The sequence below is a fragment of the Bombina bombina genome, chromosome 5, assembly GCF_027579735.1.
Source record: "Bombina bombina isolate aBomBom1 chromosome 5, aBomBom1.pri, whole genome shotgun sequence".
Taxonomy (NCBI): Eukaryota; Metazoa; Chordata; class Amphibia; order Anura; family Bombinatoridae; genus Bombina; species Bombina bombina.
In genome coordinates, this window is record NC_069503.1 from 223,008,360 (window position 1) to 223,033,841 (window position 25,482).

A 25,482-nucleotide genomic window follows, 5' to 3' on the forward strand; every position below is an offset into this window, starting at 1 on the left:
AGTCTACACAGCCATTGCTTGCACAGTGACTATTTTGTATTTGTCTCTTACTGCCCTTTCCTAATATTCAAAAACTTTAGTTTAGCTTTAACTTTTACACGGTCACCAGAGAATCCAGAGTGTATTCTGTGAAATACAGAAGCTTGCCCCTCATATATCCTGCAAAGTTATTTCTTGATATATGCAGGGCACATTAATATTAGTCCTAACTACCCTCAATAAAGAAGATAAGATAAACAACATGGGCTGCAAAATAATGTTAATTTGGTAAGAAAAATGTATTTATTTTAAAGCTGATCTTTCACATACTTTTACATATTTCTCTCTTTTTTTAGTTAATACAAAATCTTACTCTTGCCTTATTTTCTAGTACTTCTTTACCCTTTCTTTGTGCTCAAATGATGCAGAAAGCCCTCTAATTATCAATGGGCACTGAGAAGCTTTGATTTTCAAAATCAGAAAACAATTAATTATAAAATCATGAAACAGTTTCCATTCCCTTGTTGTTTGTATTATTAGTTCTAATTTAGTGATGTTCTACGTTATTCTTTTGCATTATGTTGCACTTTTTTATTCACATGCATATTTTATGGACAGTAAGGAACAGCTTACATATTTTCCTAATAAAGGTACATTGAGTCAAGGTCTAATGGAAAAGTCATCTCTTGTTACGGTGTTTGAGCTACAAAGTTCAACTTTACATCGCTCATCAATCATAATCCTGATTCTCATTAGGATCAGTAGCAGAAAATAACAACAAGATAACATCATCTGGAGGAGACCGGCTCGCTGTTGTTACAACTTTACTCAAAGCAGTTTTAGAAATAAGAACTTTAAGGTCTTGCAGATTTTTTGTGCAAACTAAAAGTGTCACTGAATGCAAACATATTGGGAAAGAGAGAAAGAAAAAGAGAAGGAGAGAGACAGAAAGAAAGAAATAAATAAAGAGAAAGAAAGAAAGAAAGAAAGAAAGAAAGAAAGAAAGAAAGAAAGAAAGAAAGAGAAAAATAATTATATTAATTATAATAACATTTTACTTTTAATTAACAAATAGCCTAGAATCGGGTAGATACACATTTGTAGTATTTCATTGGTCTGGATTCAATAAAACCTGTTTGTGAAATTTATTTTGTTCATCACTTTTCATTGAAGGCATCAATACTGCTCTTTGAAATGAGTGGTCCCCCATCTACCAATTGCCAGATCATTGTCAAAATAGGACAAATACCTATTGGTTCTACCCATTGGTACTATTTTGGGGTTCTGGCACTTTTTAAGAGGCCTTTATTAACCCCTCACCATAATAATATATAATTAGAACAAGCGTTTGAAAGAGTGAGGTTCAAGACAGTAAACGCTAGCCTATTTTTTTGTGTATATAGATCCAAGTTTATCTAAATAAATGGGAGATCTGGGTAAGTGTAAAAATATGCGCCATTTTGTGAAAATCTATATAGGATGGCTTGGTATTTCATGTTTGCTTTATAAATATTTTTTGCTATGCTCAGTGAACAGTCAAAGAAATATTCATACATTGTCAAAATAAGCTAAGCCCTCTGGGAAATCAGAATTTGGTGTAATATTAAATGCAAGTGATATTGGTATGTTTAGATATTTTATAACTACTAATTTTCAACATAAATTTCCAGATGGTTCATAGTAGTGAGAAAAATAATACCTGTTCTCTTCTGATTTGTAATTTAAATGTTAATTTTAATTGAACGATATAGGTATAAAATCGTAATTTTTTCTGTTTTGTTTAGGTGAACTGATGCTAAATGTGGGGCAGTAAAATATGTTTTTTTTCAGTATTTAGGAAATAATGTCTACCATACTGTTAACACAAAAACATAATTTATGTAAGAACTTACCTGATAAATTCATTTCTTTCATATTGGCAAAAGTCATGAGCTAGTGACGTATGGGATATACAATCCTACCAGGAGGAGCAAAGTTTCCCAAACCTCAAAATGCCTATAAATACACCCCTCACCACACCCACAATTCAGTTTAATGAATAGCCAAGTAGTGGGGTGATAGAAAAAGAAGTAAAAAGCATCAAAAAAAGGAACTGGAAATATAATTGTGCTTTATACAAAAAAACATAACCACCATACAAAGGGTGGGTCTCATGGACTCTTGCCAATATGAAAGAAATGAATTTATCAGGTAAGTTCTTACATAAATTATGTTTTCTTTCATGTAATTGGTAAGTCCATGAGCTAGTGACGAATGGGATAATAATACCCAAGATAAAAAATAATACCCACTAGAGAGGGAGGGATAACAATAAAAGCAGCCATTTTCCGCTGAAAAAATTAAAACCACATCCAAAAAAATAAGTTTTTCTCATAATTGAAAAGAAAAAACTTAAACCATAAGCAGAGCAATCAAACTGAAACAGCTGCCTGAAGGATTTTTCTATCAAAAACTGCTTCCGAAGAGGTAAATACATCAAAACGGTAGAATTTAGTAAATACATCAAAACGGTAGAATTTAGTAATGTATGCAAAGAAGACCAAGTTGCTGCTTTGCAAATCTGATCAACTGAAGCTTCATTCTTAAAAGCTCACAAAGTGGAAACTGATCTAGTAGAATGAGCTGTGATTCTTTGAGGTGGGGTTGACCCGACTCCAAATAAGCCTGAAGAATCAAAAGCTTTAACAAGGATGCCAAGGAAATGGCAGAAGCTTTCTGACCTTTCCTAGAACTAGAAAAAACAACAAGACTAAAAGTCTTCCTGAAATCTTTAGTAGCTTAGACATAATATTTCAAAACTCTTACAACATCCAGAGAATGTAAGGATCTCTCAAAAGTATTCTTAGGATTATGACACAAAGAAGGAACAGCATTTTCCCTATTACTGTTGTTAGAATTCACAACTTTAGGTAAAAATTTGAATGATGTCCGCAAAACTGCCTTATCCTGGTGAAAAATCAGAAAAGGAGACTCACAAGAGAGAGCATATAATTCGGAAACTCTTCTAGCAGAAGAGATAGCCAAAAAGGAACAACACTTTCCAAGAAAGTAGTTTAATATCCAAAGAATGCATAGACTCAAAATGAGGAGCCTATTAAACCTTCAAAACCAAATTAAGACTCCAAGGAGGAGAGATTAATTTAATGACAGGCTTGATACGGACCAAAGCCTGCACAAAACAGTGAATTTCAGAAAGCTTAGCAATCTTTCTGTGAAATAAAAAAGAAAGAGCAGAGATTTGTCCCTTCAAGGAACTTGCAGACAAACCTTTATCCAAACCATCCTGAAGAAACTGTAAAATTCTAGGAATTCTAAAAGAATGCCAGGAGAATTTATGAGAAGAACACCATGAAATATAAGTCTTCCAAACTCGACAATAAATCTTCATAGAAACAGATTTACGAGCCTGTAACATAATATCAATCACTGAGTCAGAGAAACCTCTATGACTAAGCACTAAGCGTTCAATTTCCATAACTTCAAATTTAATGATTTGAGATCCTGATGGAAAAACAATCCTTGAGACAGAAGGTCTATTCTTAAAGGAAGTAGCCAAGGTTGGCAACTGGACATCCAGACAAGATCCACATACCAGAACCTGTGAGGCCATGCTGGTGCTACTAGAAACACAAACGATTGTTCCATGATGATCTTGGAGATTACTCTTGGAAGAAGAACTAGAGGCAGGAAGATATAAGCAGATTGGTAAAACCAAGGAACTGCTAACGCATCCGCCGACTCTGCTTGAGGATCCCTGGACCTGGACAAGTACCTGGGAAGTTTCTTGTTTAGATGGGAAGCCATCAGATCTATTTCTGGAAGATCCCACATCTGAACAATCGAAAAAAACACATCTGGATGGAGAGTCCACTCCCCCCGGATGAAAAGTCTGATGGCTGAGATAATCCGCTTCACAATTGTCTATACCTAGGATATGTACCGCAGAAATTAGACAAGAGCTGAATTCCACCCAAGAAAGTATCCGAGATACTGCTTTCATAGCTAGGGGACTGTGAGTCCCACCCTGATGATTGACATATGCCACAGTTGTGATATTGTCTGTCTGTAAACAAATGAATGGTTCTCTCTTCAACAGAGGCCAAACCTGAAGAGCCCTGAAAATAGCATGGAGTTCTAAAATATTGATTGGTAACTTCGCCTCTTGAGATTTCCAAACCCCTTGTGCTGTCAGAGATCCACAGACAGCTCCCCAACCTAGAAGATTAGATGATTACAGTCCAGGTTGGATGAACAAAAGAGGCCCCTTGAACTATATGATGGTGATCTAACCATCAAGTCAGAGAGAGTCGAACATTGGGATTTAAGGATATTAATTGTGACATCTTTGTATAATCCCTGCACCATTGATTTAGCATACAAAGCTGAAGAGGCCTCATATGAAAACTAGCAAAGGGGATTGCGTTCAATGCAGCAGTCATTAGACCTAAAACTGAAGGGAATGATTGAGACTGAAGGTTTCGACAAGCCAATTTTATTTGTCTCTTGTCTGTTAGAGACAGAGTCATGGACACTGGATCTATCTGGAAACCTAAAAAGCTGACCCTTGTTTGAGGAATCAAGGAACTTTTTGGTAAATTGATCCTCCAACCATGTCTTTGAAGAAACAACACTAGTTGATTTGTGTGAGATTCGGCAGAATGCAAAGACTGAGCTAGTACCAAGATATCATCCAAATAAGGAAACACCGCAATACCCTGTTCTCTGATTACAGAGAGTAGCACTGCAAGGTGAGACCGGCACTGGGTAATGCCTTCCTAGGCTCTGATGCATAGTGGTCAAGCTGGCGACCTCCAGCCCCACAATATAGAACAACCAAAAGTCCACAGCACCAGATTTGAATATGAATCTTCATGCATGATTAAAAGACCACGGTCTCGAAACATTGCATACCTGTTCTTTGTATGCTTTTAACTACTAAATAAAGAAGATTCATATTCAAATCTGGTGCTGTGGACTTTTGATTGTTCTATATTACAGAGAGTAGGGCACTGAGAACTTTTGAAAAAAATCTTGGAGCTGTCGCTAGGCCAAATGGAAGAGTGATAAATTGGTAATGCTTGTCTAGAAAAGAGAATCTCAGAAACAGATAGTGGTCTGGATGATTTGGAATATGAAGATATGCATCCTGTAAGTCTATCGTGGACATATAATGACCTTGCTGAACAAAAGTCAGAATAGTCCTTATAGTCACCATTTTGAAAGTTGGCACTCTTTCAAAATGATTCAAAATATTCAGATCCAGAACTGGGCTGAATGAATTTTCTTTCTTTGGGACAATGAATAGATTTGAATAAAACCCCAGACCCTGTTCCTGAAATGGAACTGGTATGATTACCCCTGAAAGCTCTAGATCTGAAACACACTTCAGAAAATCCTGAGCCTTCACTGGATTTGCTGGAACGTGTGAGAGAAAAAAATCTTCTCACAGGAGGTCTTACTCTGAATCCTATTCAATACCCTTGAGAGACAATACTCTGAATCCATTGATTTTGGACAGAATCTGCCCAAATGTTTTGGAAAAATTTTAATCTGCCCCCCACCAGCTGAACTGGAATGAGGGCCGCACCTTCATGCAGACTTGGGGGCTGGCTTTGGTTTCTTAAAAGGCTTGGATTTATTCCAACTTGAAGAAGGTTTCCAATTGGAACCAGATTCTTTGGGGGAAGGATTGGCTTTCTGTTCCTTATTCTGTCGGAAATAATGAAAATGATTAGAAGCTTTAGATTTACACTTAGATCTTTTATCCTGAGGTAAAAAAACTCCCTTCGTTGAAATAATTGAATCCAACTGAGAACCCAATAAATTGTTACCTTGGAAAGAAAGAGATAGTAATCTAGACTTAGATACCATGTCAGCATTCCAAAATTTGAGCCACAAAGCTAAAATAGCTAAATACATAGATTTAACATCAATTTTGATGATATCAAAAATAGCATCACAGATAAAATGATTAGCATGTTGAAGCAAGCAAACAATGCTAGACAAATCAGGATCTGTTTCCTGTTGCGCTAAGCTTTCCAATCAAAAAGTTGATGCAGCTGCAACATCAGCCATGGATATAGCAGGCCTAAGAATGTAGCCAGAAAATAAATAAGATTTCCTTAAATAAGATTCAAGTTTCCTATCTAAAGGGTCCTTAAAAGAAGTACTATCTTCCATAGGAAAAGTAGTACGTTTGGCAAGAATAGAAATAGCCCCATCAACTTTGGGGATTTTTTTTTGCAAAACTCCAATCTAACTTCTGGCAAAGGATACAACTTTTTAAACCTAGAAGAAGGAATAAATGAATACCAGGCTTATTCCATTCCTTTGAAATCATATCAGAAATAGCATCAGGAACTGGAAAAACCTCTGGAGTAACCACAGGAGGTTTATAAACAGAATTTAAACATTTACTAGTTTTAGTATCAAGAGGACTAGTTTCCTCAATATCCAAAGTAATCAACACTTCTCTTAACAAGGAATGAATATACTCCATCTTAAAGAGATAAGTAGATTTGTCAGTGTCAATATCTGAGGTAGGATCTTCTGAACCAGATAGATCCTCATCAGAGAAGGATAATTCAGTATGTTGTCGGTCATTTGAAATGTCATCATCTTTATGAGAAGTTTTAAAAGACCTTTTACGTTTATTAGAAGGCGAAATAGCAGACAAAGCCTTCTGAATCGCATCAACAATAAAATCTTTTATATTCACAGGGATATCATGTACATGAAAAACAAAGAAAACTGAGGAGCACAGCAACAAGTGTAGAGGGTAAAAATCAATATTTTATTACCAATATGTTAAAAACATACAGGTTAAGGAGAAACCTAGTAAAACCTTCAAGGGAGGGTACATGGAACAAAAGCAAAGGCTGACATGTTTCGGCAAAACGCCGTACTCTAAGCCTAATGTAAAAAACATTAAACACAGACTGCATTTAAAATCAGAACCAAGAACACTGATAGGGCAAGAGGTACACACCTACACTGATTCAAACCTATCAGTAACCCCTTATACATGAACTCCTCCTCCCTTACGAGTAACCTACAAGGTGGGTGTGCTTACACTGTTTTACTACATCCCTCCCTAATGCTAATAGCTCTAGCTGTACTTAAACAAATGGTATCCAGAACAAACTCGTTCACATTAGGGACCGATTTGTGCTCTGAGCCCTGTGGGGTAGGTGAATTGTACACTTGATCATAACCATAAGCCTCACATTCACTACATCGTGTGTCACTGTGTGCCAAAAAAATACTCCATAGGCTTGCTTTATATAAATCCTAAGCCTGGAGTCTATGCCGCTACTGCGTGATGTGTGGCTGTCACCTTGAACGGGGGAGGAAAAAAGGTTAAGGGAAAATTGGCTAATGTTAGCCCAATCTTGAGATCACAGTACATTGTAAGGTTTTTGAAATGCCTGGCAAGTTGGGGCGATATATAAACAGTTTTAAACTTTTACTTATTTGCATAATTATTTATATAAAGCAAAATTGTCAATTTCCTTATATGGGATTTTCAAGAATAGGAAAAAAATGCAAACAGCATAGCCCTCTGAACATAAAAAAAGGCAAGAGGCATATAGGAAGTGGGGTTTAAATAATTAAATTATTTGGTGCCAAGTATGACGCTCAACGCAAAATTAATTTTTTTGGCGCTAACAACATCCGGAAATGACGCAACTCGCATCATGGCAGACGCAACCTTGTGCAAGGAAACCTGGCGTCAACTAAGGTGCCGGAAATGATGAATTTGCGTCACCGAACATACCTTCGCTCAAAAAAATTCTCACGCTAAGAATGACACAATAAATATCAGCATTTTGCAACCTCACAAGCCTAATTAATGAAAAAGCAGTCAATTTGAAGAAAAGACTATACCCCAGGTAAGAAAAAAAAAACTTCCTAAATATGTTTCCCAATTTTGAAACTGATTGTCTGCAAAAGGAAATATACATAAACCTGACTCATGGCAAATATAAGTACAATACATATATTTAAAACTTTATATTAATACTTAAAGTGCCAAACCATAGCTGAGAGTGTCTTAAGTAATGAAAACATACTTACCGAAAGACACCCATCCACATATAGCAAATAGCCAAACCAGTACTGAAAAAGTATCAGTAGAGGTAATGGAATATGAGAGTATATCGTCGATCTGAAAAGGGAGGTAGGAGATGAATCTCTATGAACGATGACAGAGAACCTTTGAAAAGATTTCCCATGAGGAAAATCATATAATTAATAGATGATACTCTCTTCACATCCCTCTGACAAACACTGTACTCTGAGAGGAATCGTGCTTCAAAATGCTGAGAAGCGCATATCACAAAGGAAAATCAAGCACAAACTTACTTCACCACCCTCATAGGAGGCAAAGTTTGTAAAACTGAATTGTGGGTGTGGTGAGGGGTGTATTTATAGGCATTTTGAGGTTTGGGAAAATTTGCCCCTCCTGGTAGGAATGTATATCCCATACGTCACTAGCTCATGGACTCTTGCTAATTACATGAAAGAAAATTACATTTTTTTGCATTTCATTTGGTGGCATTTCTTCATATTGTGTTATTTCAGACTAAAGTTATTTACCTAAAAATGCTAGATCTGCTTTAAAAATGAGTATAATCTGTGTGGATACCTCAGAGAAAACAAGTTAAATTTTATGTGTAAGTGGGAAATGTGGCTTAGCAGTGAATGGGTAAAAATGTTGCACAACAAACAAGCAAACAGTTCCTCTATTAAACAGTCTTCTCAAACCTATGCACACAAGAAATCTTGAAAACCATTAAGGGGACATTAATGTCAAAGTTACACTTTCTTGATTCAGGTAGAAGATACAATTTTTGAAAAGCTTTCCAATTATCTTCCATTATGATTTTATTTCATTAGAGATATCCATATTTTTTAAAGGGGTAGTGTACTATAAAATTGTCTTTCCCTTAATGTCTTTCGAATGACTTACTACACCGACTGCGGAATAAAATATATGATAAATTGCTTCTTTAGGTTTATGTTTGTATATGAAATAGGAAATTTTGTTCTTTGAAACTACATTCCTTTAAAATGGGTTGAGCTTGCTGAAAAATCAGATCTTATCATTTTCTGTACAAACACATGCTTCTTTTTATCAACTCTATCTGCATACCAAAGCGCAGCACTTAGTGAGAACAAGTGAAAAGGAACATTTTATTATTTTCCTGACACCTACCTCCTACAGAGAGTGTAATTTCTTCTGCTGGCTATGTTTACACAGCTTTTCTATAGCCAATACTTAAATGGACAGTCTAGTCAGAATTAACTTTCATGATTCAGATAGGGCATGTCATTTTAAACAATTTTTCAATTTACTTTTATCATCAAATTTGCTTTGTTCTCTTTGTATTCTTAGTTGAAAACTAAACCTATGCAGGCTCATATGCTAATTTCTTAGCCCTTGAAGGCCACCTCTTATCAGAATAAATTTGAAAAAAATCACAGCTAGAGGGCGTTATTTCATGGGTGCCATATAGGTAACATTGTGCTCATGCTCGTGGAGTTACTTATGAGAGGGCACTGATTGGCTACAATGCAAGTCTATCAAAGAACTGAAATAGTCTGCAGAGGCATAGATACAAGGTAATTACAGAGGTAAAAAGTATATCAATATAACACTCGGCTAGATTACAAGTTTTGCAGTATGGGGGAAAAAGCAGCGTTATGGCTCTTTTTCACTACCGCTGGTATTATGAGTCTTGCAGGTATTTCTGCACCGCACACTTTTTTGGCCGTAACGCAACATAACTACTGCAGCTTTCAAAAAGTAATTTTTCAATGGGACTTCCACAGCGCCGGTATTACGAGTTTGCCTGGGACGCCAAAAAGTGACGTAGATTGAAGAGGATGCTCCGCACCGGATGTCTTGAAGATGGAGCCGCTCAGCACCGGATGGATGAAGATAGAAGAAGCCGTCTGGATGAAGACTTCTGCCGGCTTGGATGAAGACTTTGGCCGCTTGGATGAAGACTTCTGCCGGCTTCGTTGAGGACTTCTTGCCGCTTGGATGAAGACTTCTCCCGACTTCGTTGAGGATGGATGTCGGGTCTTCAAAAACTGTAAGTGGATCTTCGGGGGTTAGTGTTAGTTTTTTTTTAAGGGTTTATTGGGTGGGTTTTATTTTTAGCTTAAGGTTTGGGCAGAAAAAGAGCTAAATGCCCTTTTAAGTGCAATGCCCATCTAAATGCCCTTTTCAGGGCAATGGGGAGCTTAGGTTTTTTAGTTAGGATTTTATTTGGGGGGTTGGTTGTGTGGGTGGTGGGTTTTACTGTTGGGGGGTTGTTTGTATTTTTTTTTAAAGGTAAAAGAGCTCATTTCTTTGGGGCAATGCCCCGTAAAAGGCCCTTTTAAGGGCTATTGGTAGTTTTGTTTAGGCTAGGGTTTTTTTTATTTGGGGGGGGATTTTTTATTTTGATAGGGCTATTAGATTAGGTGTAATTAGTTTAAATATCTGATCATTTATTTTTTATTTTGTGTAATTTAGTGTTTTTTTTTTTGTAATTTAGTTAATTGTATTTATTTTATGTAATTTATTTAATTGTAGTGTAAGGTTAGGTGTTAGTGTAAGATAGGTTAGGTTTTATTTTACAGGTAAATTTGCATTTATTTTAGCTAGGTAGCTAGTAAATAGTTAATAACTATTTACTAACTAGTCTACCTAGTTAAAATACATACAAACTTAGCTGTGAAATAAAAATAAAACCTAAGATAGCTACAATATAACTATTAGTTAATATGTTTATTATAGTGGCGGTGACATTGGGGGCGGCAGATTAGGGGTTAATAAGTGTAGGTAGGTGGCGGCGACATTGGGGGCGGCAGATTAGGGGTTAATAAGTGTAGGTAGGTGGTGGCAGATTAGGGGTTAATAAGTGTAATGTAGGTGGCGGCGACATTGGGGGCGGTAAATTAGGGGTTAATAATTGCAATGTAGGTGTCGTGATGTCAGGGGCGGCAGATTAGGGGTTAATAACTGTAATGTAGGTTGCGGCAATGTTGGGGGTGGCAAATTCGGGGTAAATAAGTATAATGTAGGTGGCGGCGATGTAGGGGGTGGCAGACTATGGGTTAATAAGTGTAGGTAGGTATCGGCGGTGTCGGGGGTGGCAGATTAGGGGTTAATAAGTATAATGTAGGTGGCGGCGATGTTAGGGGAGGCAGATTAGGGGTTAATAAGTATAATGTAGGTGGCGGCAATGTTAGGGGTGGCAGATTAGGGGTTAATAAGTATAATGTAGGTGGCGGCGATGTCGGGGGCGGAAGATTAGGGGTTAATAAGTGTAATGTAGGTGGCGGTGATGTCGGGGGAAGCAGATTAGGGGTGTTTAGACTCTGGGTTTATGTTAGGGTTTTAGGTGTAAACATAAATTATCTTTCCCCATAGGAATCAATGGGGCTGCATTACGGAGGTTTACGCTCCTTTATTGCGGGTGCTAGGCTTTTTTTCAGCCGTCTCTCCTCATTGATGTCTATGGGGAAATCATGCATGAGCACGTAAAACCATTTTACCGCAGCTCACCACAGCGCTGGTATTGGAGTGCGGTATGGAGCTCAATTTTGCTTTACGCTCACATATTGCCTGCTAACGAAGGGTTTTTGTAAACCTGTAACCGTGACGTTAACTTGCAAGTTAGCACCGCGCCGCTCATAACGCAAAACTCGTAATCTAGCCGATTGTTGTTATGAAAAACTGTAGAATTGGTAATAAAGGGATTATCTATATTTTTTAACAATACATTTTCTAGAGTAGACTGTCCCTTTAACTATAGAAACATTCAGTATAGGTAGGAATAGCACCCACAAAAGCAGCTATTTCAGATGCTGATTTAAAGGTAAATTAGCTATTTGTAAATAATTTTAATACACTGCAGCAGGTAAAATGGATCAGTGGAAACAAAGTAAAGGGAGAAAAATTAGTGTAAACTGTCCCTTTAAGTAAGCCTGATTTAAAAGCCACCCATTTTGCCTGTCTATTGAATAACGGTATCACCAATCATTTTTTCTTTACTATTACTTTAGCTTAACGGGAACTTAACTTTGAAAAAAATAGCCAATATGATTTCAAATTTATATCCAGTCATTGACTGAAATTCTACAAATGGACAATTTGATTGGTGTATGTGTATTTTAAATACCAAAACGAGTCGCAAATTTATTTTTTAGGGATTTAAAAAAGGTCTGTTTTTTGGGCAGAAGCTCGTTACCCTGGTTTTTTTCTGGTCTGTCAGTAAGTTGATCTGAGATTGTGCCACCTTGATGCAAAGGATTCCTGCTATTGGCCGGGAAAATGCAGACACCTTCTAGAATTGACTGAAGTGGGGTTTTTGTTCAATATTAATAATAAAAAAAAATGAATCACTTTTTTAATGTTGGGCACCATTTAACTCCTATATGCACCTACTTTTTCATTCTTTATTGTGATTTTCCATATTCCTTTTTGTAGTCAGTTGCCACAGCCTGTTACACTATTTGCCCTATACTTAGCCTGACCATGCCAACCTATACATCTTATTAAAAGAAAAAAACCAACTCAGCCTGCTCACAGATACACACTTAAAGGAGCATAAAACCCAAAATGTTTCTTTTATGATGTATATAGATTAAACAATTTTAAACAACTTTCCAATTTACTTCTATTATCTAATTAGGAGCAGCAGTGCACCACTGGCAGCTAGCTGAAAGCCAATGGCAAGATGCATATATATAGAACGACCAATCAGCAGCGTCTTAGAAAACCTAGGTATACTTTTTAACAAAGCATACATAGAAAACGGAAAGAAATTGATTTTAGAAATAAATCATGAATATAAAATTGGGTTTGATGTCCCTTTAAAGAGACGGAAAGCTATAAAAGTCTCTATCATGTAAATTTACAACCATGATTTAAAACATGTTTTGCATTAAAAAAAGTTAAATGTGCAGTAATCATTTTGAGATTATTAAAGGGACAGTCTACTCCAGAATTGTTATTGTTTAAAAAGATAGACAATCCCATAATTACCCATTCCTTAGTTGTGCATAACCAACACAGTTATATTAAGACTCCTAGGTAACTCCAAATGCATAATGTTATGCACAATGTTATATATATATATGGCCCACATGAATGACCTCTAGTTGTGAAAAACTGTCAAAATGCCCTGAGATAAGAGGCAGCCTTCAAGGTCTTAGAAATTAGCATATGAGCTTACCTAGGTTTAGCTTTCAACAAAGAATACCAAGAGAACAAAGAACATTTGATAATAAATGCAAATTGGAAAGTTGTTTTAAAATTGCATGCTCTATCTGAATCATGAAAGTTTAATTTTGACTAGACTGTCCCTTTAATATAAAATGTTAATTATGCACAGTACAACAGCTTTTACATATACAGTACTTAAATTATTTATTTCCCCCTGTTTCTGTACTATAAGTCTGAAATTGTTTTCCTCAGAGCTTAAAAGGGAAAATGTAATATAAACTTTAATGTTCCCAATGATTCATTTTATCTTCTGAAGTGTATTAAATTGTTTACAAATAGCTCCTTTATCTTTATTTTGTTTTTTTAAATCAAGGATTTTGCATCTTGAAATGCCACCTATACTTAAAATTTCAATACTACAGTAATGGGAACCAGCAGAAGAAATCACAATCCTAGTGGATGATGAAAGAGAAACGTACCAAAATGTACATTTTTAATTCAAATTATTAGACTTTATGCATACAAACAGAGATAAGATAATGAAGACTTTGGGCACATAGGGAGTGATAAGATGAGGATGTTCGCTCTCCATTTAAATTTGGACCATTTGATTGGGTTGTAGTTTCAAAGAGCAAAAACATATCTTTTTTATACAAAAATAAACCTAAAGGAGCAATTTCCCATACATGTTATACTCTGCAGCTGATTAAGAGGAAACTAATTTTACAGTACACTGTCCCTTTAAGTGCACATAGTAGGCTTTGTAAGACTAACCTTGCCACATATCCGTCCCTAATTGTTTTTTGCAGGGATGATAAGATAAGAACTACAAAAATGCATGTTTTGCTAACAAAATGACCATGGCTAGCTGGGTCTATCTAGGAGCAAGTTTGGATTTGGTTCAAATAAGGCAAGTAGTGTGGAGTCTGAATTTTGAAACATTACAGCAAACAAAATATTGCAACTGTCCCTTTAAGCCGAAGTTGATTTTTTTTCTTTTTCTTTTTAAGAAGGAATATTTGTCGGTGTAACATGCCGGTTAACAACAGAGTGCTCATTGGCTAATTAGTGTTATTCCCACTGCGTTACTGATGGCAGTGACACATCTCACATAATAACAAAAAATTGTCAGCACAGGAAATCAGTTATATAACAAAGAAAAGATGTTTGTGTGTCCCTTTAAATAGTAAATTGAACTGAGTAAACATACGCACATCAGATAAAACTGAATTTATAGTGAGAAAGCTACAGGCACTAATTATATCTCATTGTTGGAAGGGATGGACAATTCTTCCAGTTCCTCTCTGTGTTTGCCTTGTTGCTGTCTGTTTTCCACTGCTAATATCTTTACATAATATGATCGATGGGTCCCAGAACAAATTTACTTTATGGTAAAAGATCATATTTTCTCTGGCCCTGTCAGCAACAATTATCCACTATTATGACAGTGAGTGGGAAATGTTTGAAAACTACGTAGTCAGAGAGATTTGTTCAGCCGTATATTTGATGAGGCCCTACTTTGGAATGCAGACTAGAAATAGGGCTCTGTTCAGAATCACATTTACAAGCTGCGCAGTGGATGTTTGCAGGTGATTAGTTATAAACATACAGTATATCTATCGTGTATTCTGTACTATTATAAATGAACATTCACAAAGCATGATTTACAGACTTTGCATGTTTAAATGTAAGCTTGAAAAAAATAGATTAACATTTTATTTGTATCCACATCTTCAAATGTAGCTGGTTGCTGTATCACAATAAGCCAGGAATTATAGATGTGAATTTATCACGTATCCCATTAAAAAAAAAAATAGTTTTATTCTTACTTTGCAAAAAATCATCTTATATTTTGAATACATCAGCAAAAAATTGTACAAACCTCTGTTTTTCGTACCTCTAATTCCAGGAAATGTCTTTATCAACATTGTAGCAGTACTTTTCCGAGAAAATAATTTTTAACACTATTTAACCCATTCCCTCACTGCTAGTATTATGCACCCTGGGATTAAATGTATACATGGACACCAGCATTAAAGGGACACTGAACCCAATTTTTTTCTTTTGTGTTTCAGATTTTGGGGCTTATTTATTAAAGGTCTTGCGGACCTGATCCGACAGTGCTGATCAGGTCCGCAAGACCTCACTTAATGCGGAGAGCAATACGCTCTCCGCATTTAAGATTGCACCAGCAGCTCACAAGAGCTGCTGGTGCAACACTCGCAACAATTGGCCGCCAACAGGGAGGTGTCAATCAGCCCAATCGTACTCGATCAGGTTTATTTCCGGCGATTCCTGTCCGCCTCATCAGAGCAGGCGGACAGGGTTGTGGAGCAGCGGTTCCACGGGTCCACAAGCTCCATTTGGAGCTTGATAAATGGGCCCCAGCGCATGAAATTTTAAGCAACTTTCTAATTTACTCCTATTATCAAATTTTCCTTATTCTCTTGGTATCTTTATTTGAAATGCAAGAATGTAAATTTAGATGTGGCCCATTTTTGGTGAACAACCTGGGTTGTCCTTGCTGATTGGTGGATAAATTCATCCACCAATAAAAAAAGTACTGTCCAGAATTCTGAACCAAGAAAAAAGCTTAGATGCCTTCTTTTTCAGATACAGATAGCAAGAGAACGAAGAAAAATTTATAATAGGAGTAAATTAGAAAGTTGCTTAATATTGCATGCTCTATCTGAATCATGAAAGAAATTGGGTTAAGTGTCCATTTAACCTTTAAAGTGGCCCCTTTTAACTAATCAACCTCATCCACCCAAATAAATAATTACTGTCTAAATAATAACCTCATACGTATCAGAACAATCCACCTCAAATTACAGATATCCTGATCTAAATTAATTCCAGAACTGTCACTACCCACATCATTTGAACCCTTGACTTCCCAGAGTAACAAACACCCAATTCACCGCACCTTAGCCTGTCTCACCGATCACATCCTCGACACCACAACTAATTCCCTCACGCATTCCCCTCCTCCTGTGATCGCCTATCCTTACACTACCACTCAAAGAAGGTGGACTCAGTTCTGAAATTTAGCATGCCCTCATTTAGCCATTTACAGTTTGTATCACATACACACACTACTGTGCAAAAGTTTTAGGCAGGTGTGAAAAAATGTTGTGAAGCGAGAATGCTTTCAAAAATAGAACTATTAATACAGGTAGGAAACCCTTTGTCCAAACTGCTTGGGACTGGAAAAGGTTTGGATTTCTGAATAGTTTGGATTTTGGAATATTTGAATGTGTAATATGGTACAGTATGAAAAAAAAATTGGACAGTAAGTAAAATAACAATAACATGTTATTTACGCAGTAGTTACATGTCATAATACAACTTATGCATGCAACCTAAATGTAGTTTTATATAATTTTTTAGTACTTTTGTATACATAGTAATCTCAGAAAGATAGTACAGTAATGTAACTAGAAAGGTAATAATTGTTGTTTTAAATAAATACAGACTATTATTTGCAGTTTAGAACACAAAACCCAAACCAAAGACAGAATTTCAGAATGTTTGGATTTTGGAATTCCAGATTCGGGGATTTGCACCTGTAGTTTACTTTTATCTTTCAACAAAATGCAAATTGAGAGAACAGAAGAAAAAACTAAATCAAATCAATATTTAGTGTGACCACCCTTTGCCTTCAAAGTACAGGGAGTGCAGAATTATTAGGCAAATGAGTATTTTGACCACATCATCCTCTTTATGCATGTTGCCTTACTCCAAGCTGTATAGGCTCGAAAGCCTACTACCAATTAAGCATATTAGGTGATGTGCATCTCTGTAATGAGAAGGGGTGTGGTCTAATGACATCAACACCCTATATCAGGTGTGCATAATTATTAGGCAACTTCCTTTCCTTTGGCAAAATGGGTCAAAAGAAGGACTTGACAGGCTCAGAAAAGTAAAAAATAGTGAGATATCTTGCAGAGGGATGCAGCACTCTTAAAATTGCAAAGCTTCTGAAGCGTGATCATCGAACAATCAAGCGTTTCATTCAAAATAGTCAACAGGGTCGCAAGAAGCGTGTGGAGAAACCAAGGCGCAAAATAACTGCCCATGAACTGAGAAAAGTCAAGCGTGCAGCTGCCAAGATGCCACTTGCCACCAGTTTGGCCATATTTCAGAGCTGCAACATCACTGGAGTGCCCAAAAGCACAAGGTGTGCAATACTCAGAGACATGGCCAAGGTAAGAAAGGCTGAAATACGACCACCACTGAACAAGACACACAAGCTGAAACGTCAAGACTGGGCGAAGAAATATCTCAAGACTGATTTTTCTAAGGTTTTATGGACTGATGAAATGAGAGTGAGTCTTGATGGGCCAGATGGATGGGCCCGTGGCTGGATTGGTAAAGGGCAGAGAGCTCCAGTCCGACTCAGACGCCAGCAAGGTGGAGGTGGAGTACTGGTTTGGGCTGGTATCATCAAAGATGAGCTTGTGGGGCCTTTTCGGGTTGAGGATGGAGTCAAGCTCAACTCCCAGTCCTACTGCCAGTTTCTGGAAGACACCTTCTTCAAGCAGTGGTACAGGAAGAAGTCTGCATCCTTCAAGAAAAACATGATTTTCATGCAGGACAATGCTCCATCACACGCGTCCAAGTACTCCACAGCGTGGCTGGCAAGAAAGGGTATAAAAGAAGAAAATCTAATGACATGGCCTCCTTGTTCACCTGATCTGAACCCCATTGAGAACCTGTGGTCCATCATCAAATGTGAGATTTACAAGGAGGGAAAACAGTACACCTCTCTGAACAGTGTCTGGGAGGCTGTGGTTGCTGCTGCACGCAATGTTGATGGTGAACAGATCAAAACACTGACAGAATCCATGGATGGCAGGCTTTTGAGTGTCCTTGCAAAGAAAGGTGGCTATATTGGTCACTGATTTGTTTTTGTTTTGTTTTTGAATGTCAGAAATGTATATTTGTGAATGTTGAGATGTTATAATACAACTTATGCATGCAACCTAAATGTAGTTTTATATAATTTTTAGTTCTTGTGTATACATAGTAATCTCAGAAAGATAGTACAGTAATGTAACTAGAAAGGTAATAATTTTTGTTTTAAATAAATACAGACTATTATTTGCATTTTAGAACACAAAACCCAAACCAAAGACACAGGCAGAATTTCAGAATGTTTGGATTTTGGAATTCCAGATTCGGGGATTTGCACCTGTAGTTTACTTTTATCTTTCAACAAAATGCAAATTGAGAGAACAGAAGAAAAAACTAAATCAAATCAATATTTAGTGTGACCACCCTTTGCCTTCAAAGTACTGTAGAATTCATTCTTCTAGGTACACTTGCGTAAAGTCAGGGATTGTGTATTCATATAGTCAGGAGCATGATTAAACAATTATACCAAACAGGTGCTAATTGACATCGATTTCATATGTAGGTTTAAATCAATAAATAACTGAAACAAAAACAACTGTTTAGGAGGGAGTGGTCGGCCAAGGAAGCTTAGTGGAGCAGATGAAAGACACAACATGCTTAATTCCCTTCCAAATCGGAATATGTCCAGCAGTGTCATCAGCTTGGAATTGGCAGAAACCAGTCAGACCCTGGTACACCCATCTACTGCCTGGAGAAGTCTGGGTAAAAGTGGCCTTCACAGAAGACTTGTGCCCAAAAGGCCATATCTTAATCGTGGAAATGAGGCCAAGCAACTCAACTTTGCATGAAAAATCAGGAGACTGGGGTGTAGAAAAATGGCAACAGGTGCTCTGGTGAAAAGGCTAAGATATGCTAAAGCTCACAATGATTGGAATGAAGATCATTGGAAAAGAGTATTACAGAGGGACAAATCCAAGTTCAAAATGTTTGGGTTTAATCATTGACAATATGTGAGAAGAGTTGGAGAGAGATGGAAGAATGAGTGCTTTTGGCCATCAGTGAAACATGGTGGAGGGTCTGTCCAGGTTTGGGGCTGCATTTCTGCCAGTGATGTTGCCGATATTGTCTGAATTGATGGGATCATGAATGCTTAAAAGTACAGACAGCTTTAATTCATCATGCCATTCCTTCTGGAAATCGCCGGATTGGGAATGGTTTTATTTATCAGTATGATAATGGTCCCAAGCACACTGGTAATGCAGTGAAATCATATATGGAGAGAAAAGCAGCTGATAAAACACTGACAGTCATGGACGGGCCTCCACATGGTCCAGATCTGAATAATCTAGAAGCAGTATGGTACCACCTGGATAGATAAAGAAATAAAAGACAACCTAAGTCTAAAGAACTCTGGGAAGTGCTGAAAAAGCCTGGTATAATATACCAGAATATTACTTTAGAAAAGTTCAGGACAGTCTCCTCAAAAGAGTTGAAGATGTGCTTTAATGCCAAGGGATGTCACACTAAATACTGACTTTTGCCTGAAGAAGACATGTTGTTCTGAGAATTGTGTGTGTGTATGTGGGGGGGGGTATATTTTATGTACATATTTCCTGTATTTTCTGTTTATATCTTTATATGTACATTGAAAAAAACTTTGCTAGATCAACTAGGCTGGTGGTGGCCTGAGACTTTTGCATAGTACTGTATATATATATATTTGTAATCAAAATGATTCAAACCTCATCGCAAATCAGGTTTATTATCAAAATGTACACACTTTCAGCTGTTTGCAATAAACAAATCAAACAAAAGCAATTTAAATAGTTCAACACAATGAATGCCTCAAGTAGTTTCCCCAAATTCAACAACTGAAAATGCCACTTTTAATAAATTCTGTGGTCTCATAATTATTCAATACAATATACACGTTATTATGCCATTGTAAATAATTGTCCACAGATATATGTTCAATATCCATTATTGATTTTGATTTAGATTTTTGGGCTTTTTACCCATACAATATTCAACATGTATACTTGCAAGTCTAGTGGTTACTATATGAAAATTGTCCAAAGGAATTTAATGTTAAATATTAAATATTTAAAGGGACAGTCAACACCAGAATTTTTGTTGTTTAAAAAGAAAGATAATCCCTTTATTACCCATTCCCCAGTTTTGCATAACTAACACAGTAATAATAATACTCGTTTTACCTCTGTAATTACCTTGTATCTAAGCATCTTCTGACTGCCCCCTTATTTCAGTTAATTTGACAGACTTGCATTTTAGCAAAGCAGTGCTCACTCCTATGTCACTTCACGTGCATGAGCTCAATGTTATCTATATGAAACACATGAAATAATGCCCTCTAGTGGTCAAAATGCGCTCAGATTAGAGGCAGTCTTCAAGGTCTAAGAAATTAGCATATGAGCCTCCTAAATTTAGCTTTCAACTAAGAATACCAAGAGAATAAAGCAAAATTGGCGATAAAAGTAAATTGGGAAGTTGTTTAAAATTACATTCCCTATTTAAATCATGAAAGTTTTTTTTGGACTTAACTGTCCCTTTAATTCTAACATGATAAATAGGGATCTTTTATCTATATAGATAATGTTTTGTTACTATGATTAGACTCATATACAGTTTGCAAGCAACAAGTAACTCTATGGGTTAAAAAACAATAACAGATTTGAGGATGATCTTTGATTACCTCTGGATATACGTCATGCTTTTATTGGTTGTTTTAACTCAATTGAATATTCATACACCTGTATATAATGATTACCTGTGACTGGTAAACCACAGCTTTGAGTACAGCTCACAGCAGAAACGTGTAAGCTTGCCAGCCAGAGGCTCTTCTGTGCATTGTGGACTTTCTTTTTTAACGCTATGGAATAAATGCTACGTTTTATATTTTTATTAGCCGGGACTCTGTTTTTCTTTTTGGTTCATTACTCATAATTATTCAACCCCTTCATGACAAGCATCTTTAGTAGAGCATCCCTTTGCTGTTATGACCTGAGATGCATAGCCAGACACCAGCTACCAGCAGCTTTCCTGAGGAATCTTAGCCCCTTCCTCATGAGCAATGGCCTCCATTTCAGTAATATTCTTGGGTTTGCGTGCTGCAACCACCTTCTTCAAATCCCAACAGAGATTTTCTATGGGGTTCAAGTCAGGTGACTGTGAAGGCCAATGTAGAATCTTCTGCAAACAAGCCTTGGTGGAATTTAAGGTATGCTAGGGATCATTGTCCTGTTGGAAGGTCCAATGATGCCCAAGATTCAACTTCCTCAAAGATGGCATAACTTTTTCTTCTAGGATTTCCTGATACTTTAATGAATCTATCTTGCCTTCCACACACTGCAGATTTCCAGTGCTAGGGGATGCAAAGCAGCCCCAGAGCATCAATAGCCACCACCATGCTTAACTGTAGGCAGAGTGTTCTTTTCAGCGTATGCTTCATTCTTCTTCCTTCAGACATACCGCTGAACCATAGGGCCGAAAAGTTCCAGTTTTGTTTCATCGATCCACAGAACAGAATCCCAAAATGTCTGTGGCGTATTTATATGATTTTAAGCATAAAGGAGCTGATTTTTCTTGTGATTTTGAATCAGTAGTGGTGTACGTCTTGGAGTTCTGGCATGGAGTTCGGTTGGAAGGTCCAATGATGCACAATATTCAACTTCCTCAGACAGCATTACTTTTATCCTAGGATATCCTGATACTTTAAGGAATCCATCTTGCCTTCCACACGCTGCAGGTTTCCAGTGCTAGGGGATGCAAAGCAGCCCCAGAGCACCAAGAGCCACCACCATGCTTAACTGTAGGCAGATATTTCTTTTCAGCATATACTTCATTCTTTTTCCTTCAGACATACCGCTGATCCATCGGCCCGAAAAGTTCCAGTTTTGTTTCATCGATCCACAGAACAGAATCCCAAAATGTCTGTGGCTTATTTATATGATTTTAAGCATAAAGGAGCTGACTTTTCTTGTGCTTTTGGATCAGTAGTGGTGTACGTCTTGGAGTTCTGGCATGGACTTCGATTGTAAAGTCCAATGATGCCCAAGATTCAACTTCCTCAGACAGCATTACTTTTATCCTAGGATATCCTGATACTTTAAGGAATCCATCTTGCCTTCCACACGCTGCAGGTTTCCAGTGCTAGGGGATGCAAAGCAGCCCCAGAGCACCAAGAGCCACCACCATGCTTAACTGTAGGCAGATATTTCTTTTCAGCGTATACTTCATTCTTTTTCCTTCAGACATACCGCTGATCCATCGGGCCGAAATGTTCCAGTTTTGTTTCATCGATAGACAGAACAGAATCCCAAAATGTCTGTGGCTTATTTATTTGATTTTAAGCATATTGGAGCTGACTTTTCTTGTGCTTTTGGGTCAGTAGTGGTGTACGTCTTGGAGTCCTGGCATGGAAACCTTCTACGTTTAGTACTGTGCAAAGTGAAACTTCAGTGCCTGTTGCCACCAAGTCTTGCGACAGGTCTTTTGCAGTCACTTAAGAGTTTTTCTCAACCTGCCTTGGTTGCAGCCATTAATAGCTTCCTTTTTCTGCCCCATCCAGGTAGTGTAACTACCGTTTCTTTAAATTTGAACTTGCAAACTATACTTCCAACGGTATCTCTAGGAACATTTAGTGCCTTCTCTATTTGTATCTAGTTCATTGTTTGTGAAGGGCTATTATCTCTTCTCTTAAACGGGGCACTCGACAAACCCCTAGACAGTTCAGGTATTTCATGTGTTCTAGCTCAAACACTACCTGGTGCAACTAATGAAGCCCTTGATTAGTTGCATCAGGTGTGATTGAGACAACACCTGTTTTGCATATTTGTGCTGTTGTGGGGGATTCTACTCAGGGGTTGAATCATCTATATTAATAACAAGTTTGTTACAGTGTGGTTGCAATTTAATAAGTATAACACTTTTAGAACTGTAAGAACTTATTTTGACAATAAAAATAGAATATAAAAAAAAAAACATAAATTCCAAAATAACAAGTTTATCACTTTTATAAAACTAGAAAGCCACGCCTTTTGTCTTATATGAATTATTAATATTCCAAACATGATATCTTCTTCCTAAAAAAGGAAAACACATGCCAAAAGCAAAAATCACAAGACTTAAGGGGACATGAAACCCAAATTTGTTCTTTCATGAATTAGATAGAGCAAACAATTTTAAATAGATTTCTAATTTATTACTATTATCTAAATTGCTTCATTCTTTCATTCTCTTTGTATCCTTTATTTAAAAAGTATACATAGGTAGAGTCAGAAGCTGCAGATTGGTGGCACATATATGCCTCTTTCAGCTAGCTTGAATTATTCTATTTGAATAATGAAAGACATTTTTTGGGTTTCATGTCCCTTTAAGAAACATATTGTAGCATTATACAACAAAATACTTATAAATAAAACATATAAATAAAACATTGTATTTAAGTATATAATATATCCACCTCTCCATAACTCCTAAAGGTCTAATAGTAAGGTTGTTTTTTTATTAACAGTGGAGATCACAGTGGGTGATCTGTGGGAGTTGCAGGGGTGTTTCATGGGAGTAACCTGTATTTTAATGGGGAAACGTGTTCTAGCTCAAACACACCTGGTGCAACTAATGAAGCCCTTGATTAGTTGCATCAGGTGTGCTTGAGACAACACCTGTTTTGCATATTTGTGCTGTTGTGAGGGATTCTATTCAGGGGTTGAATCATTTTGAAACTGCAGAATTCATTACAAGTTGCATTTTCAATTGAGTTTGAGGAAACCACTTGAAGCATTCAGTGTGTTGAGCTATTGTTTTTGTTCATTGCAAACAGCTGAAAGTCTAACAATAAACTTGACTTGCAATGGGGATTGAATCATTATAATTACAACTGTATATATATATATATATATATATATATATATATATATATATATATATAAATATATACTATATATACTACTATAGTACTTACTCAATCATAGACAAAGCTTTTGAGTCCTCATATCTAAAAGACATCTTGTATGGATATATATATATATATATATATATATATATATATATATATATATATACTATATATATATATATACTACTGTATTACTTACTCAATCATGGACAATGCATTTGAGTCCTCGTATCTAAAATACATCTTGTATGGATATATATATATATATATATATATATATATATATATATATATACTATATATACTACTACTGTATTACTTACTCAATCATGGACAATGCATTTGAGTCCTCGTATCTAAAAGACATCTTGTATGGGTAGTTGGCATTATAGTTATGGGTGTTCCATGGACAAGAGCAGCGTAGGGGGTGGGGTAATTCATAGGTGTTCTGAGGGCAGAGCCAGTTGTTCTGGGGGGGTAATTAGGCAGTTAGGAATGTGGCCTGCCAAAAAGTAAAAGTAACTTTGACCTTTTTTGCTGTCCTCCTCAGCCCAATGGGGTTACAAAATAGAAGATTAGCTTTGCACCCCTTGCTCCCCCTTTAGAACTGTCACGTGAAAAGATGTATAGAGAAGTCTGTTTGATCTTAAAACTAGCTTCAGCCTTAGTGAATATGGTAAGAATGGCTGACGTGTCTAAATAGATGTATGTTCATAAATGAAAGCTCTTTTAAGAATTTTGTTGAAACCTATGTTTCTATGCTTCTAATATCCCCTAATCTTTTCTTTCCAATTCTTTGGAACACTATGATGCTATGTTGCTATGAATAATAATAATACACACACTATAATCATAAAATCATAATGTCATATGCTATATTACTAAAACTTTTGTTCTACAAAAATATTTGATTCTGAACATTTGACAAATGGAAAGGTTAAAAAACGAATGCAACTTAATTAGCTATATAAGTTCATTTCTGAAGTGTAAAATAAGCCTCTGCTAAAGTCAAGGTTGTGACTTTGAGAGGCGACAGTTAAGGTTGGTGACTGCGTTCAAGTGGAAAACATAAGTCTTAATGCCAGCTTTAGAAATAATGACAGTTTGATTATTAACAAGTGACTGAGCTCAGAAAAAGCAGATAAACTATACTCTCAAGTTCTTTACTTAGGGATTGCTGACTGCTTTCAAAATTATAGTAAAGTACAGTTATTAAATAAAGAACATCTTGTACCTAGGAGTATGTCACATAGTTTTGCAGGGTCATTGATGGTGATATAAGTACAGGTAGTTTTAACTTCTTTTTTTTCTGCTAGTGACCTTGAGAAAATTATACAAAGGAGTAAATAGGAGTGCTGAGGTGATAATGAACACAATTACATCTTTCTTAACTCCGTGAAAAGCTGTTGTAGTGTGACCCACTAACAAATACTGAGCAGTAGGATGGATGCTTTATATAACTAAAACGTGCTGAGAGTTTGTTACTGATTATTTTCTTACATATGAC